Genomic DNA, 16,737 nt, shown 5'->3' with positions numbered 1-16,737 from the left:
GCTTTCTATGCGCTGTCACTACGGCAAGCTTTTTCCTTGCGAAATAATTAGGTTTTACATACACCGACATAACCCCACAAAATGAACCGGATGAACTTCGTTTGACAATTCTCGGTGGTTTGTTTACATTGAAGTTACGTGAGTTCGAATGAAACAGATGAGTACCCGTTGCACTCGCACTCACGAAACTGACAAAGTAAACAAACCACCGAGAATTGTCAAACATGAATTTTATTCATCATGAGTTCATTTGTGTCGTCATCTTGTAGAACTCAATGATCAGTGGTATTATTCCGCTTGGAGGCTTGCGAAATTTTGACAGAATGCGATAAAAAAATACAAAAAAAAAACAAGATTTGTGATTTTTTTGTATTTTTTCATCACAAGCTGTCAACATGTATAGAATTTGCTTTTGCGATGCAATCGGTCGAAACGATGGCAAGTGCTGCTGATAACTGAGTCAAAAAGGCAGAGGATTAGGAAATTTATGCTCTCGTAAGTGCCTAACCTGTTTTTGGAGCGATCATTGTTTCATAGGATTTGTATTTTTCTTTTCAATACAAAAGGTAGCGATCCGAGTATCACCAAGGATAAGAAACCGGAGCCGGCGGTTGGCAGTCCGGAAAAAGAGGATGCGGAAAAACCTAGTCCATCGGCAGTAGAACCAGCGACGGTTACTCCCGTAGAAACGGCTGAACCTGCAGTTTTGAGTTCGTTAATTATGGAAATTCTGACTGGCTGCTCCTGAAGAAAGACAAGCTGCTAGTGGAAATAGAAAAACAGCTTCCTACACGGAAGATGCAGATGCATTCAAGTAAGTCGAAATCGAGAAATTTTTTATTAGGACATAATTAACATTGAGAGATTATCTTTGTTTACTTTCTCTTTCGTTAATTACGACGTCACTATAACATTGTACAAATTTTCCAGTACATATCGAAAGCCGATGCTTTTTACTAGAATATTATGCAAAGAGTTGAGTACTAAATACTAAAACGACCGAGTAATTAACAGAAAAAGACCCCAAAGAAAATCTCATTGTAGCTTACGTCCTATCCTAAATTTTCTCCAGAAATATCTAGTATCAGCTTTAAAATATCCATGATTCATCTTTTAGCCCGGAGGATGCAAAAAAACTTTCGAAGCTTTGCACATGAAGCCGGAACTGCTTCAGGGAGTCTATGCTATGGATTCCAACGCCCCTTCCAAGATTCAGGAAACGGCTCTACCTACTCTGTTGGCCGATCCGCCCAGCACATGATCGCCCAGTCAGTCAGAAACAAGAAAAACCGCTGCTTTCGCGCGGACAATGCTCAGTCGAGTCGATCCGTTAAAAAAACTATCCGCAGGTGATTTGCCTTTCCCTTACGTATGAACTGGCAAATCAGAAGGGGGTAGCAGTTGCCAAAATTACAAAGTTATGTTCGGAAATCAAATTTAGTTACCTCATCCGCGGCGAGGAGATTGTCAAAGGGGCGAAGCTGATTAATCATATCATCATCGAAACACCTAAGCTGATGGACTGGAATATAAAATTCAGGCGTTCGACCTTGAGAAATTGCCGTTTGTGTACTAAACGAAGCGGGCGTTATGATCGCTGTTCTTGGCCACGTACGAGCGGGAGGTAATGGAGTTCGCCGAGTACATCTTACCCGATCCGATCGTGATTCAGCTAGCGCGGGAGCAAGAATCACTAGATAACATCAAACAGCACTACAATAAGTACCGCAACCAGGACGAGAAATATCAAGCAATTTCGATCATCTTTGGCGTGATTACCATCGGATATGCGATCATTTTCTGTCGTGTGAGTATAGGACAGTTGTGATTGGCATTGTTAATCGATGGAAACAGACACGCAAAACGGCCGATAGGATGGTCATTCGGTAGCGGTACTGTCCGGTGATTTAACGGTGGAGCAATGGTTTGCCGGTCTGAATCGATTCCGAGCCGGACTAAAGAAGGTATTGATTACAACGAACGTTTTGTCTTGGGGTAAGTTCCACCACTTGATTCTGTCTGCAGCACCAGGTTACGGAGAGATTTTTTCGCTCTAGGTATCGATGTCGAACAGGTGACCATTGTAAACTTCATCCTGTCGATGGATCAGTAGAGACGAGCCGATTGCGAAACGTATCTGCATCGAATTGGACGCACCGGTAAATTCTGTAAGTGCGACTCATTCTTGTGATTCTATAGATTGTATTTCTTCCCTCTTCTTTAACAGGCATCGCCATCAACCTGGTGGGCAGTGATCGAAGCATGATGATTTGCAGATCATTCGAAAAACACTTCCAGAAAAAGATTTAGCTGCTAGACGCGGAGAATTCGGACGTTATTGAAAAGATCGGATCGTAGTGTTTTCGACCAGCTACTGGTGAAAGGCGCTGGAGCTTTTTTGGTTCATTATTGTTCCGATTGTGAATCTATAACTTTATTTAGCTCTATCAGTTGATTTCCTTAGGATTTAATTCAAGGATCGGTAACGCGAGGATTGTGAAGTGCATGTTTAATTGTTATAACTTGGAGTTAAGTGAACCACAGATAACAGACGTTTAAGCTCGATTTGAATCGTGTATAAAAGCCCGCTACTGAAATTCCGAATAAATTAGACGTCTGAAACACGTTTGGCAAACGTTTGCAGATAACGCAGTGATCAATACAATGCAGTTAGAGTGCAGCTGTTAAACACGTGTAGCAAACAGTTGCGCAGATGGCAATAGTGAAACACGGATTTCCAACGTTTATCAATTTGAAAGTTTACACAGGTTTTTGAAGAAATTTTGTTCTAGCCTAAACGTCTGTTATCTGTGGGTAAACTCTTGAAGAAAACGATTTTGTTTTTTTATTTTGTCGTTGGACGGCCAGTAGAGTAAAGTGGCAAGAATTTTTCCAAAACACCTTGAAGAAGAAGATGAAAAATATTTTGTTCAATACCATGTAAATAAATATTTCAAGAAGATAGAACAGACAGCTATAAAACAGCAAAAAAATCTAAAAGAAATTATATATGCTTCGAAGCGATTTTCATCGTTGGCGCCGTTTCCGTCGTCGTCATCCTCAGTAAGTTGTTCCTTCTTAACATCGAGTTCCACCAATTGCGATAGATCGTCTTGTGTCATCTCCTTTTGATAGCCCAAGAACGAATCACTCTTATCCTGTTCCTGCTCATGCTCCTTTCCACGATCCTCGAGTGTATCGAAACGACCGGCGATGACAACAAACACTTTACACTTGGTGCACTTCCATGCAATTCGCCCTCGCTGATCAACCGATCCGATGGGTACCGGTAGCAACTGTGCACGACAAACAGCTGACCCCGCTTGCCCGGAATCAGTTTGTAAGCAATCTGTTCGGCTTGCTTTTGCGTCCAACATCTAACCTTCAATGATGGTTTTATTTTCGCAGTCGTCCTGCGTGAAAAAATTCAACCCTAATTATTTTTCTCACGTGTAAAGTTAAAACGACTTACCCCTCAGGCGCATGGTTATGTGCCCATTTGCTATTTATTTAGTTATTCATTTACTAATTTGTATATTTTTACATTTGTTCTTTCATTGTTGTGGGTGAATGGAGAACAGTGAGTCTAGTTATGTAAGGAATGCAAACTAGGCTTGATGGAACCTTGCCAGTCCTGGATATCACACACATTTGGAGCAACATCAGATGTTTTTCAAGCCGTTCTCAACTCCTATACGGCAATTTTCACGCCGCCACCCGCGTAACGGCTTGGTAAGGCGAAACTGGTGTCGAAGGGGGTCAATTAAGCTTATCTGACGTATTCTTGATGGTCACATCATTAGCGTTCCTGCCTTAGAATCGACAGATAGCCTTAGTTGATTATAGGATTAGGGTATATTTATAAATTTATGTTTAACGTCTTTTTTTTGCTTCAGATAGTTGATATTCGAGCTTGTAGAACCATTTGGGCGTACCATATATGAGCTCCGACGGAAATTGAGAATGAAATAGATCTCTTCTATGAGACAGTCGTCCGACGGTGTCGAAATGCCGCAAGAGATGAGCAGCGGTAAACTAGTTATTCAAGATGGGAATGAGACACTTAATTACCACCATTGAAATGAAATCTGTTAGTAGCACTAACAAACATCTAATTTCAGGAATTGCACGAGATGCTGGGCCTGTGACCTTCGACTGGTATGGTCCATTCTCATTGGTTGTCGATTCTTTTGACCTTGGGTATGAGGCTTGTTCAGGGAAGGAGTGCATGAATGGCACCTAAGGGATACTTAATTATTCAGGACTTGTTCTTATGATTATTTAACTCGATCAAGCACACCGGCTCTCAGAAATGATAAGCAGCCCTTTCGGGTCGGTGTGGTCTGTTCGAGTCGAACCAGGTGGATATTCGGTTCGAGCATACTTTATTGGGACTAGTGGACAAATATTTCTTGTCCTTTATGGGCAGAGATTCTTTTTGTGAAACCCTAAAATACCTTATCTCGTCTAGCTACTCAGCATAATGATAATAGAAAAAATTGAGGATTTGCCTGGTCCATAATGTAATGAATACGTATACGTATATTGACTAGAACAGGGATAATCGAATTCTGTTATAAGATAGAGATGAAATAGCACAGTTGTAGGAAAAAATATTCGCGAATAAGGACTAATACTGCTAGTATATTTACCGATTCAAATAATAGTCGATTGATCCGCTTCGGACTTAGGAGACAAAAAGGAGATTAGGAAGAGACAGAATCGGATTCAATGTGAAATTTGCCAATATGACGTAGACCCCAAGGCGATGGTGAGATGATTTTCCATAGGATTACAGAGACTAGATGACGCGACGTTAACCGCTTTCAACTTGTGTCTGTATGAATCTAAGTTTGTATGTATGGATGTGTATAGGAGCAATGTATCCCTGAGCAACATGGAAGGACAGCCTCTGAGCCGCCAAAAGGCTCATGGGACACCGGGTGCGCGGTCATAGGTGTAACCATAAAGCACTGCACACACTGTCAAGTGCAACGGTAGGTGTACGCAGTTAATGCACATAGGTTGCAGAAACTGGTTGTTGAGACAGCCTGTGCAATCGCATCCTGATAAATAATAAATAACAATAACAATTTATTTGTTCCTTCATTATTTTTTTTATTTCTGGGAAAAATTTTCATTATGTCGTAACTAACAATGCTATTCATTTTGTTTCCTTGATGCGAATATGTAATATAATATATTCTGGTTGCAGTTGAAAATCGAAATAGTGAACTTGGATGTTCAGCAAAAACAGAATTTGAAACAAATACGCGAAATCAATAATTCGTGTATATTTTATAGTTAATATTTAATATTCAATATTTCACATTCTTTGTACCATGTTGGAACAGTGTATCAATTCATTTCAACATAGGACTATTTTTAACAGCTACGTGAGGTATTACAAATGTTAAACGAGCCGACAAGTTAATTCTAGAGATAAAGTCGATTGAGCAATGCAATTAGTGTTGTAGCACTTGTAGATTGTTGTAGTTAATCAAAAAGCGAGATAAAATTCATAAAGTAGATTCCTGAATACTTAAACGATATTCAAATAGAATTAAATTATTTTATGTTTCATCCAGTCTGCTATGCCGGAATAAAATAAGGGTAATGAGCAAAAAGAAACCTATTTGATATTGGTATTTTGCACCACAGATAAGCGTCTGCTTGTGTCTGAGTGTATATGGAATCTGAATAAAACTGAAGCATTGCAACCGAATTATTTGGGAGCATTCGGTTGCGCATTCTGCATGACAAAAAGATTCATCTTCTGCAGTCATATTTGCAAAGTCCGACAACGCAACATCAGTGAAATATGCAAGAGCTCCGGCAATGCTTCTGTATTTGGTTGACTATCTATCGGATCTTCCTTCTAATGTCACACGTTAATAAAATTCGTAAACACGTCATTACTCTTCTAGTGATCTTCAAAGCTTATAGGTATAGATATTCCTGAGTTTTTACGAGTTACCAACAGTTACACGGGGGTAATTAACTTGGTCATCAGCGACAAATGAAGAAAAAAGATTCATTTTTTTCTTTTACTTTCGTCACTGTAACGTGACAGGCTAAGGCCAGGGATGGCCCATCTCGCCAAAAGATTCATTCAAAACATTCGGAAATGATAGCAAAAACATGGAGAAGAAATAAACAAACAACAGCTGATAGCGCTTTTCAGCTGTCTAAAGCGACATCTAACGGCAAACGCATAGACTAGTTTTCGCGAGCAAATGTCAAAATTCCGCACGGAAGAAGGAAAAATATTTCGCGACCTCATTTCGCAAGAGGTGCATACTAAGCTTAAGTAAGTAATTTGCAATGTGCTGGCGAAAAAAAACATTTTTTTTAGAATGAAACGACTCTGTACTCAAAAAAAGATCCTGTTGCAAGTTATCCAGGAGGAGGATAGAAAATTCCACTTCAAAGCAGATGAGAATTGCAAATATAAGCAAGCACCGCTGATGCTCGAAAATTTCAAAAATAACATTTTTAAGATGCACCTTGCTGTCCACGCAGTAATGAATTTACCTGCACCGCCAAACGAGAAAACCGAACCGCGAAGCCGTAACATGGATTGTTTGAAAAATACGAAATTGTTAATTGAACAATTTTTATGTGTGCCATGTACAAGCATGTATTTTTTCTACTTCCCAATATTGATTATAGTTTACATTTGCACTATAAAGTTGACCTAACCAACCGGAGAATACAATCTCACATTCATTTGTGAACTAAAAGTTGATTCACTTGTGAATGTTTACAGTATAATCTTCCGATTCAATCCGCCAATAAAGAACACCATCTTCTTCATTCAACATAGTACAGTCGTAATTCGCTGGTTGGACATTTTTTAACTAGTCCGCTTTTTGGTTGGGCCTCCGCTAGTTGGACCATTGTCCAACTAAAAAGCATCTGAATGTCAAAATCTTATGTCAAATTTACTTTGGCAATCTATCTGACAATTATTAGAGATGTGAATAGATGCAATTACACTACTAGCGTCTCCTTTGGAGAGTTTTTGACATGTCAGTCGGTCCAACTAACGAATCAAATTCGTTAGATGGACAGAGGTGTGGCCCAACCAGCGAATCACGACTGTACGTGTCATTCTTTTACCTGACACATCTTCAGAAGTTCATCTCTGCCTACGTTCAGTTGTGTTTATTTGGAGAGTTTTAGTCGGATCGTGAATGAACGACTGGCTGCTGTCAAAGCAATGAACGGATTCGCCAAGAATCATGCGAATAAATGATAATTCCCATACCTGATCTTAACATTAAAAAAATCAATTTTTCTCCATACATTTTTTCTTGAAAACAGTAAAATTTAATGTGAATGCACTGTATCAGTTCTTTGCTGAACAGAGAAATTTATTATTACATGAAATTTTATTGTAAATCTACTGTGAGAACTTGGCATCGAACAATGTTGAAACAGTAATAACTATAATATTTATTGTTTTATGATTGTTTGTAAGATAAATGCTATTGTAAAATTCTATCCGGGCAATGTTGAGGAGACTTGTCAAGATGTTGAGGAGACTTGACCAGGTGACAATAAGCTAAAGTAAGATAAATTTTTGTGATATTTACTATGCTGTGGTACCTACTGTTAATGTTAATTACGTCACAAAAAAATCCTACATCAAACATCAGTCTATAGTAAACAAAATTAGCAATAATATGGCTGATTTCGCGAGTGTAAACATGCAATGAAAGCAGTAGGGGAGCCCGGGGCTAGTTGGCGGTTGGGGTAAGTTGGCGGAATCCCTTTTTCTCTGTTTCTATTAGACATATAGCGTTTTCTCTTCTTGTGTACCTCAAGTTATGTGAAACCCGTTATCCAATGTGGTTTTGTTGCAAAACAATTTGTTTGGTGGAAGTTTTGGGTGATATTGTGTTTTCGAGCATACCAAGTAAATTTTCTAAATTTTAAATACCTTGTTATTTAGCGTGATTTTCAAACTATTTCCTGAATGATTATATTTTTCGATAGCGCGTGAAAAGAGCTTTCAGTATCCGTATAGATATTACAACTATTCACAAACGAAAGTTATTTTTTAAATAGTTTTTAATAAAATATGCGGTTGGGGTAAGTTGGTGGTGCTGCACGCGGGGCAAGTTGGCGGTACTATTTACAGAGCAAAAATGTCATCAAAAAAATTTATTTCTGGAATTCACTCCAAAGTAAGAAAATCTTTTTCTTGTGATCCTCGCAAATGTAGGAGACATTTATTCTGGCCAATTGAATGAAGAATTTCGAAAATTTGCTTTTGAATAGGGGGTATGCGTCAAAGTCAAAATGCTGGGGTATTGAAACTGAAATATAATAGCAAATGTCGGTTAATATACAGTTTTCTCGAAAAGACATTCAGCACGTTCCAAAAGGACCCTTGAAGAAATTGAATTTCCATTTGATTGCTTAGTTTTTGGCGTATCATCACATACCGCCATCTTACCCCGGGCCGGGGTAAGTTGGCAGGTTTTCCGCGTCACATATTTTTGTCTCTAAAAATGGAGACAATGCATCAAACACTTCAAAAAAAATCAGAGATGTAGCCAACAGTCTGCTCTTCCATTCCGCGTGTTCAATTTTGCAAGATCTACCTACATCAAAGCAGTAAAAATTCAAAACTGAAAACACCGCCAACTAGCCCCGGTCTCCCCTACAAGTAATACTCAAAAAGGAAATGCATAAAAATAGTCGAACTTTATGAAATGTAACCCTTTTATATTTTTTACTGCTACCTAATAATCTCAACAATATGAAAAAATGGATTACAGTTTGTTTTATGTCATTATCTCTTGTTCTGATTTTTCGAAATTCTTTTGGTTAAGTCTCCCCAGGCCTTGGTCAAGTCTCCCCGCAGTGCGTTTCGATTTTTGTCCGTTTTTTCCACCCTAATAGCATTGCTGCTATCTGTGATATTAAAAAATACGGTGATTGTGGACCGTTAAACGGGAGAACATTGATCACATTTTTAAAAGTGTTTCGAATAACTTTCTAAAGTCAAGTAGATATAATATTTGCATTTTTAAACAAACAGGGGTACCCATAGATTGAATACGTCCAAATCTTTGGATATTTCATTGCGTAACTAATCCGTCCAACTGTCACAAAAATGTCGCTTCCCTGTCCACATGTGCAGATCGCCTACCAAACAAAGTATTGCGTTTTTGCGCATTATAAAAATTGTCGAACGAGGTTTTATGATTTACATGAGATTTCAAATATACTGCACTGCATTTATTTTAATTCTTTAATGATTTGGGGCTGATTTATTTACCCACACATATAGCAAAAAATACTGCTTATGTCCTTTTACAAAAATGGCGCCTTATCAGCTGATCATTAAATCAGCTCCTAATCATTATTACCCAACCTACTACGGTTAACTTTCATTATCTCGATGTTCTCATTGTGATATTTTTCTATATCTTAATTATTTCGTAAATCCGTTCACACCGAGAAATTAAAATATGCAAGGATTGCATATTTTCTATTTCAGTCTCGTTTATTTTGTTGTGATTTTAAACTTCTCAAAACAAGCTATTTGTTAAAAAGCAGTTTATTGCCAGCTGAAAATAATTTTTTTACGTTTTTAATGAAAAAAGAGAACCGCCAAGGTGTCAATATTTGAACATCTTTAATTTTTAATTAAAAGTCAAAATGAAGGGTGAAAATCTACGTTTTTGACATTTAAAATGCACAAACGTTCACCGAAGTATCAAAATAGTAAAATGTTCAACTTTTTAGGAAAGAATCGTTAGTCAAAAGGCTAGTTAAAGGCAGTTGAAAATCAATAGGTAGTTTTAAATGCAAAAAAGTTGTCGGTCAATGTGTCAAAATGGTAAATGAATTTTTCAGAAAAGTGTTTTTAATTAAGTAAAATGCAATTCATCGTCAAATTTTGAAATTTTATATGCATAAGAGGGTTTTGTGTAAATCAAAAGTTGGCTTATCTTTCCAGAAAGTTCTTTTATTGGAAACGCGTGTTAATGGGCAATAGAAAACGAAGCGCCAAGTAAAATCCCCGAAATTGCCACAAATACCGATATGTATTTTTTAAGAATGTCTTGATGAATCCTTTGGGAAAGACAATTCTTTTGTCGTAGAGAATTTTACCATTTTGTTGAACCACGGTTGAAAATAATTATTTATCGTAATTATCCAGCAAAAATTATATATTCTTAAGATTAACATTATTTTAAGAATGAAAACACTATTTGTGTTTCTGAGCAAACACCTTGTTCTGCGTGATGTCATATCGTCGCTGTTGTGCTACCTTATGAAAAGCGCCATTTAGCATATTTCGAGAATTAACGATTTTTAAAGTTTGAAATTGCAAATCTTGAAACTTTTAAATGATTTAAGCAATTCAAAGTAGGCAATTGATGCTTCCATCTATTCTGTATTAATCTCTCAAATATAACAAAGATCGGTTGACTATATTGCGAGTTTTAACTAAAAATGTAAACAAAAGTCGCACTCACACGTGTCATAGGTGTGTATTAATGACAAAATTTGTATGGCGTGTCATAATCGTGCATGGAAAATTTTCCATACAAATAAAGCATCAATTATTAGCTTATATTCATATCTTTGGCTTAATTTAGTTTATAAAAAATCGGTGAGATGCATTTTGAAGGACATTAGTCAGGGAATCTAGAAAATAGTTAGTTTTGGTTACAGTGTTGCCAAATATGCTATATTTCCAGTTTTAAACTTTAACTGCATTTGTCTTACAATTCGTGCATTTTTATTTTGAAAATGATTATTTCATTGTATTTTTATTTTTACACATATCAACATATAATACATCAAGATAACTGGAACCAATCTCCAGACACAGCCATTTGAAGCAAAAAACTCACAATTTCTCAGCACATTTCTCGCTATATCTCAGTAACCAAGCAAAATGTCAAAATTCTAAAAACGCCACTTTGTGGAGATTTTTTAGACAAATAATGCGGCACATCCTACTCAGTTTACACCAAAAGTGGCGTTTGTCATAAGATAGCACAACAGCGACGATATTGCATTGGCTTGCTAAGCCAAACAAAGTTTCGATTATTAACTTTCATAAGCTTAATAAGAATTCCTTTTCTTGAGGGACATTGCCCAGGACTAGGAATTTGCTCAGAAACACAAAAAGTGCGCATAGTCCTGTCACTAAGTTAGTGTTGGATTCTGATGAGACGAAGTCGAAACGAAAATTCCATAACTCATTTAACTAGGGTGATGAGCCTATTTTCACCATACTAAGCAAGGTGCCTCACTAATTCGGTAATTTCTTGCCTTACAATCAATGGAATGCGTAAAAATTGACATGAACCGCTTTGCTTCGTTGTTAAAAACCAATATAATAACACAAATGCGTTGAAAACAGTAAAATTCTCATGTTTGAGCACAATGAAAACTCGAATCGAGTGCCCCTATTGTTGCGCTACCATTTGACTCAATGCGTTGAACAAAGATGGCAGACACTGCTCTAACCAACGGCTTCAAATGGGTAGGGTGATAATAGAAACATGGTGCAAATAGGCTCATCACCCTATTATGAGAAATAGAAAGAATTTGATCAGTTTATCAAATGCCAGTAAATCGTGTCAGTATGAAATGAGCAGAAGTCAATCGTCTAAAGCAAGGAAGTATCACAAACAAAATCTTTGCTATCTACAGTCTCAATGATAAGGTAAGCAGAAGAAGCACATAGTGTTGCCTACGATCCACGATATATTCTGAAATTCATTAGTTGAAACATTTTACCATTTTGACTATTAATTTTCAATTGACAAAAGGAGTTTTTAATTAAAAAGTTTCCATTCTACATTTAGTATATTGACATGCTGTGCATTCAACTGCTACAACTATATGCCTATTAGTATAACATCTACCTTCAGTCTTATACTACGTTCACACTACGAGTTAAAACGTGTTTTAACGCTATCTTGATGACATTTTTCTTGTTGCTAATTATTATAACATGTTTTAACTCTGTAGTGTGAACATAGTATTATACTACGTTCACACTACGAGTTAAAACGTGTTTTAACGCTATCTTGATGTAATTTTTCTTGTTTCTAATTATTATAACATGTTTTAATTCTGTAGTGTGAACATGGTATAACTTACCATTTCAAACTGTTTTGGATACCACCAAAACGTCTTTAAAAATCAGTTTCGCGGTTTCTCAAAATAACCTTAATTTTTTTGTAAGATTTCTTGAGATATTTCTTGGTTTTTCTGGCACGGTTTTTTATCCCCCGGGCAAATATTGAATTTGGTAATTGGTGTACATATTTACTTATTAAATCACGTATACCTTCTTCTCCGATTCTAGTCTGCTCGGGAGCAACATTCACAATTCACAAATGTGGAAGACACATCTCCATTCAAGTGTAGTTTTCAACCTTGCAATACATGATGCAATGTGCAGACGTGGCTATCTGCAAGGACAAAGTGTCACACGTTGTTCAAAACTTATTACCGCTCTAGTTTTGAGTTTAATTTTTGTCCTGTGAAGAGTAATTTCAAGTTGCATTACATATACCGGACGTGTAGTAAAAGTTTTTCTACCCCGAAGAGCGCCTGGCAAGGAGGAAGGGAACACAGTATCATTTACCGATTTCCCATCGAACTCGGTATTATAGAAAACTTTTCTCCAGCTCCAGCATTCTGTATCCGGTGTCTGTCGAGGGAAAGTGAGTATTGATGACAGAGCAATTTTATGTTGGGTTTCTCGTTCGCCTTTGCGTTAAAAATCAACTTGCAGCAACCTAAAACTCAACTTGACAACTGAAATAGATTAATTTTAAACTTTCGCTCGAGCCAATCCCTATGTGAGAATGCGCCCTGTATGTAAATTGCATTCCTTTATCTGGCCCATCCTTGTCACTCTCGCCCAAAACAATTTCGATTATCTACACTGTACAGCTAACGAAGTAAGTTGTCAAAATGACGTAAGGCACCGATGCGTGAAAACTAACATGTTGTTTTCGATATGCAAATCGAAACTGAAACTGGAGCTAGATATCAATGGTTAAAAATGAAATAAATTGTTTGATAATCTGATTTGAACTTTCAAGCGGATTAAATGAGTTTCCAATATTAAACTTTTCCAACACGAGAAATACTTTTTGTTCCGTCAAATGCACATATTTTTCATGCGACGGTGCCGTTGGTTGAGTGGTAAGCGTTAAATGTTTTCCTATTCTTCGTAGAAATAAACCATTGGAACGTCAAATACACTCACGCGGTTTTTATGGGGTAGGCGAATCGCGGAATTTCCAGTTTGAATTTTAAATAGATTTGTATACTGTTTAAATTTATTAAATATCTACTGTAAAAACGCAAAATAGATAAACCTTCCATCTTTGCTAATTGATTTAGTTGAATTAGTTGTTTTGATCTGGTTAATATTTGGGGCTAATTTTGATTTGCGAGTACTTTTTAGAACCATCGGTAGTAAAACTGCAGCAACTGAATATTGAAAAGAGCTTCTTGTCGTGTGCCATGTAATATAAAATTCAAAACGACCTTTTGAATAGCGTGTTTTTGATTTTTTATATACTATTGCTTACCTGCATTTATGTGGGTGAATGCAAAACAGTGAGCCTAGTTATGAAGTAGTTTTAGTTCTTATACATTTGGAGCAACATCAGATCTTGCTTCAAGCTGTTCTCAGCGCCTATTTAACAGTTTTCACAACACCCCCCGCCATACGGCTCGCGTATTCTTGATGGTTTCCAGCTAAAAATCGGGAGACAGTCTCGATTGATTATTAGAATAGAATATTCATATGTGCGACCGAAAACAAAAGTCGCAAGGACGGAACATGCTTCGTAAAACCTGTTTAAAATATATTAGATTATAAAAACCGGATATAAACTTCAAGTATAAAAATCCACTGGACATATCAGGGCAACTAAAATTAAATGCAACCTACATGGCTAACGACTTTAATTTTATTATTCAATGTATTTACCAAATCATGTAGTTATTTTGACGAATCCAAACTGCCAGAGTCAAGTCAATCGAATGATAAAACAATGTTGTCTACTAACAAAATCTGTATGTAGGAATCTAGGGATGTCAGTTACTTGGATATCCCGAGCAATTTAGAGGCACAATTAAAAAACACACCAATTTTTTTCGTCAATTTGTTGATTATTTCAAACTTTTACCAACAGTTCTGGTTCTGGGGGTCGAATGTTTCACTTCAGAAAACAATGAATTCGCTGACAGTTTGTATCTAACGAAATACAATCTTCTCACTGCTAGGTGCATCTTTCTGCGTTTGCAATTTTGAGCATTGTGTTGTGTAAGAATATCCAAAATGTGTTGTTCCCGTAACCTTTAATATTTGCACTACTTATAATTGCCAATACAGTAGAATTTACAAGGACACCGCAAGAAATTACCAAACTAGGATAAAGTTTTTCCTTTTGTAATCATCCCAACAAAAGTTTAATTGAAAGAGCTTGTTAAATATTATAACCTATAACGAACACGTGCATGATAAAAGTAATCCTTTATTCTTGAGTGCTTCATTGATTCCCACCCTGGCTTTTCCGTTCGAGGAGTTCAGTTTAGCCAAAAGCAACCATGTGTTCGAGGCAGCGAACAAAACCACTTGTCAGCCATTTAAAGAGCTGCTCCCTGGTGCAACGAGGGGAATTTATGGAATGAAAAGATTATAATTTACTGTAGAATGAGAAAGAGATTCACATTTCGCCTAGAGAGATTCCAATCCTATTTATGGCATTAGCTATAGCCTTCTAAAAGAATTAAGGCTCGTCTGGGGACGTTCGTTTTGGAGAAACTTTCCGAGTGCTGGTGATCTTGCAAATCTGCGGATAGAATTTAAAATAATTCATCCAAAAGCGGAAACTCTATTTTCATTCAACTTCACACACAATTGCACCCCTTACAGACTTAATTAACGCTTTATCCTTCTGGTAGGACAAATTAATGGAAACGAAAAATTTATCGCTTCAACTCGGCACTGCACAGGGTAAATCTCTGGAGTCAGTACGGTGCGCTAGAGATTTATGTTTCCACTGCAGACTACGAAACGAGTCGAGCAAAGTAATGAATGTGACAAGATAATATCTCGCATAGATCGCACCAAAGAGTGCAACATGGAATGGGCTCATTTATAAGCCGTTCAAAAATGTTCGGCCACAGTATTTGGCGATGTAGGGCATACACATCCATTAGTGATGAAGATACAAAAATATTGCATCAAGGCTCAGTTTGGAAAAAAATGTTAGTAAGAGAGATAGAGAAGGCTGAAATTTCATCGCTAGCTTTGCAGAACATGCAAGCAAAAGTTAGACACGAGATGTGTTCACAAACCTTCAGCTTTCGTTCTTTCGACCGGTAGCCACAAGCATTTCCACCCTTCTACCAATTCTAGGCGCGTAAGCCACGAGAGAAAACCCCTGTTGATAATTGCTAATGATGTGGTTTTACATCAATTACCCTATCCCAAAACACATTTGTAATATTCAAACTGATTTTGCAAATATCTTTCCAATTTGTTTTCACCGCGAAATGAGAAAAAACAAATATGCCCTCAGATTGGTTTCCGCTCGGAGAATGTGCAAGTAAGTTGTTGTTCATTTTCGAATCTACACATTCGAACTCGCTTAACCCTATTCTCACGTGTTTCCCGTGTCACTACAACAAAACGGTATATGTTATGCTTTAATTACTGTATACCTACCTACTGAACCGAACTGAACTGAGCTGGACCTTTACATTTCGACTAAACTTTTCGCCTCGTTTTTATTTCTTTATTATTTTTCTTAACAATGTTTTCCTTCACCTTTCTTTCGCGTGGTTTCAGAACGCGATTCGTATATCGGTAGCTCCAACCTAGGCGAGGTGGTATTGTTGTTTTCCATTGGAATAGGAGACTGCGCAGTTTTCAGCACATTGTTTCGTTAGGTGTTCGCGGCTACGTTCTTACGGCATGTGCATTACCATTCGATAAATTCCACGGTTAGTAATGTAATATATTCGAATTCTTTTGATTCATGCATTATACCTTTTCGTTTCGTCATGGTCGTCATTTGCCATCATGTTTGTTTACATTCTGTATTCCGTGGGCTTGGTGGTGGACTTCAGACTACATTTTTTATACTGAGAGATTTGCCTTTTTTCAAATTTTGGTTAACCATTTTTTTGTTGTTAATGACCTATTGAGTCAATTTGTCAACTGTTGTTACGGCATTTAATTAGCAAGGGACTGGAAGGTGAAGTATATTTTTCAATATTAAAAGCCATAGTACTCAAGGAATAGCAAGGAGTTGAAGCGAGAAAGTTTTAGAAAAGCGTAGAAAGGGTCATATGAGCAAGAGTTCACCGGCGACTTAACCCTTTTTCTGCTACCGTAGGAGTCAGGATCTTTTGGCATTAGAAATGCGAATCACCTAAGTCTACGGCATGTCCGGACAAGCGTAAAGTAACTTTTTACGTCATGCTGTCGGAACTGAAGTTGAAACTCATTGAAAGAGCGAGTTTTTTTTGGTCCCTCACAGATTCACTTAACTGAAAATTAGAGCCATAGTACTCAAGTGAGAGCAAGGATGTGACGTATACAGATCGGAAAACTAGAAGTGGCTGGGTCAATAAAACAGGCTTAATATCTTACAGGCATAACTTTTGTCTTCTGCTGATGAGGGTCGAGCTTAGGCAGCATAACTACGAATCACTCGAGTTCAC

The 16,737-nt window shown here is 37.3% G+C and overlaps 2 long non-coding RNA genes across 2 annotated transcripts; both read left to right on the top strand.

The window, feature by feature from the left end:
- Positions 1–392: 392 nt before the first annotated feature.
- On the top strand, positions 393–1,400 carry LOC131682562 (uncharacterized). Its single transcript, XR_009304106.1, has 3 exons — positions 393–495; positions 567–814; positions 1,118–1,400. It is a non-coding gene; the product is annotated as an uncharacterized LOC131682562 (long non-coding RNA).
- A 4-nt stretch (positions 1,401–1,404) lies between these two features.
- Positions 1,405–3,088, top strand: LOC131682563 (uncharacterized). Its single transcript, XR_009304107.1, has 3 exons — positions 1,405–1,995; positions 2,058–2,168; positions 2,228–3,088. It is a non-coding gene; the product is annotated as an uncharacterized LOC131682563 (long non-coding RNA).
- The last annotated feature ends 13,649 nt before the right edge of the window (positions 3,089–16,737 follow it).

Source organism: Topomyia yanbarensis, chromosome 2, assembly GCF_030247195.1.
Source record: "Topomyia yanbarensis strain Yona2022 chromosome 2, ASM3024719v1, whole genome shotgun sequence".
Taxonomy (NCBI): Eukaryota; Metazoa; Arthropoda; class Insecta; order Diptera; family Culicidae; genus Topomyia; species Topomyia yanbarensis.
Note: the sequence above shows the minus strand (reverse complement) of the source record. Positions and strands in the feature narration are given on the sequence as shown.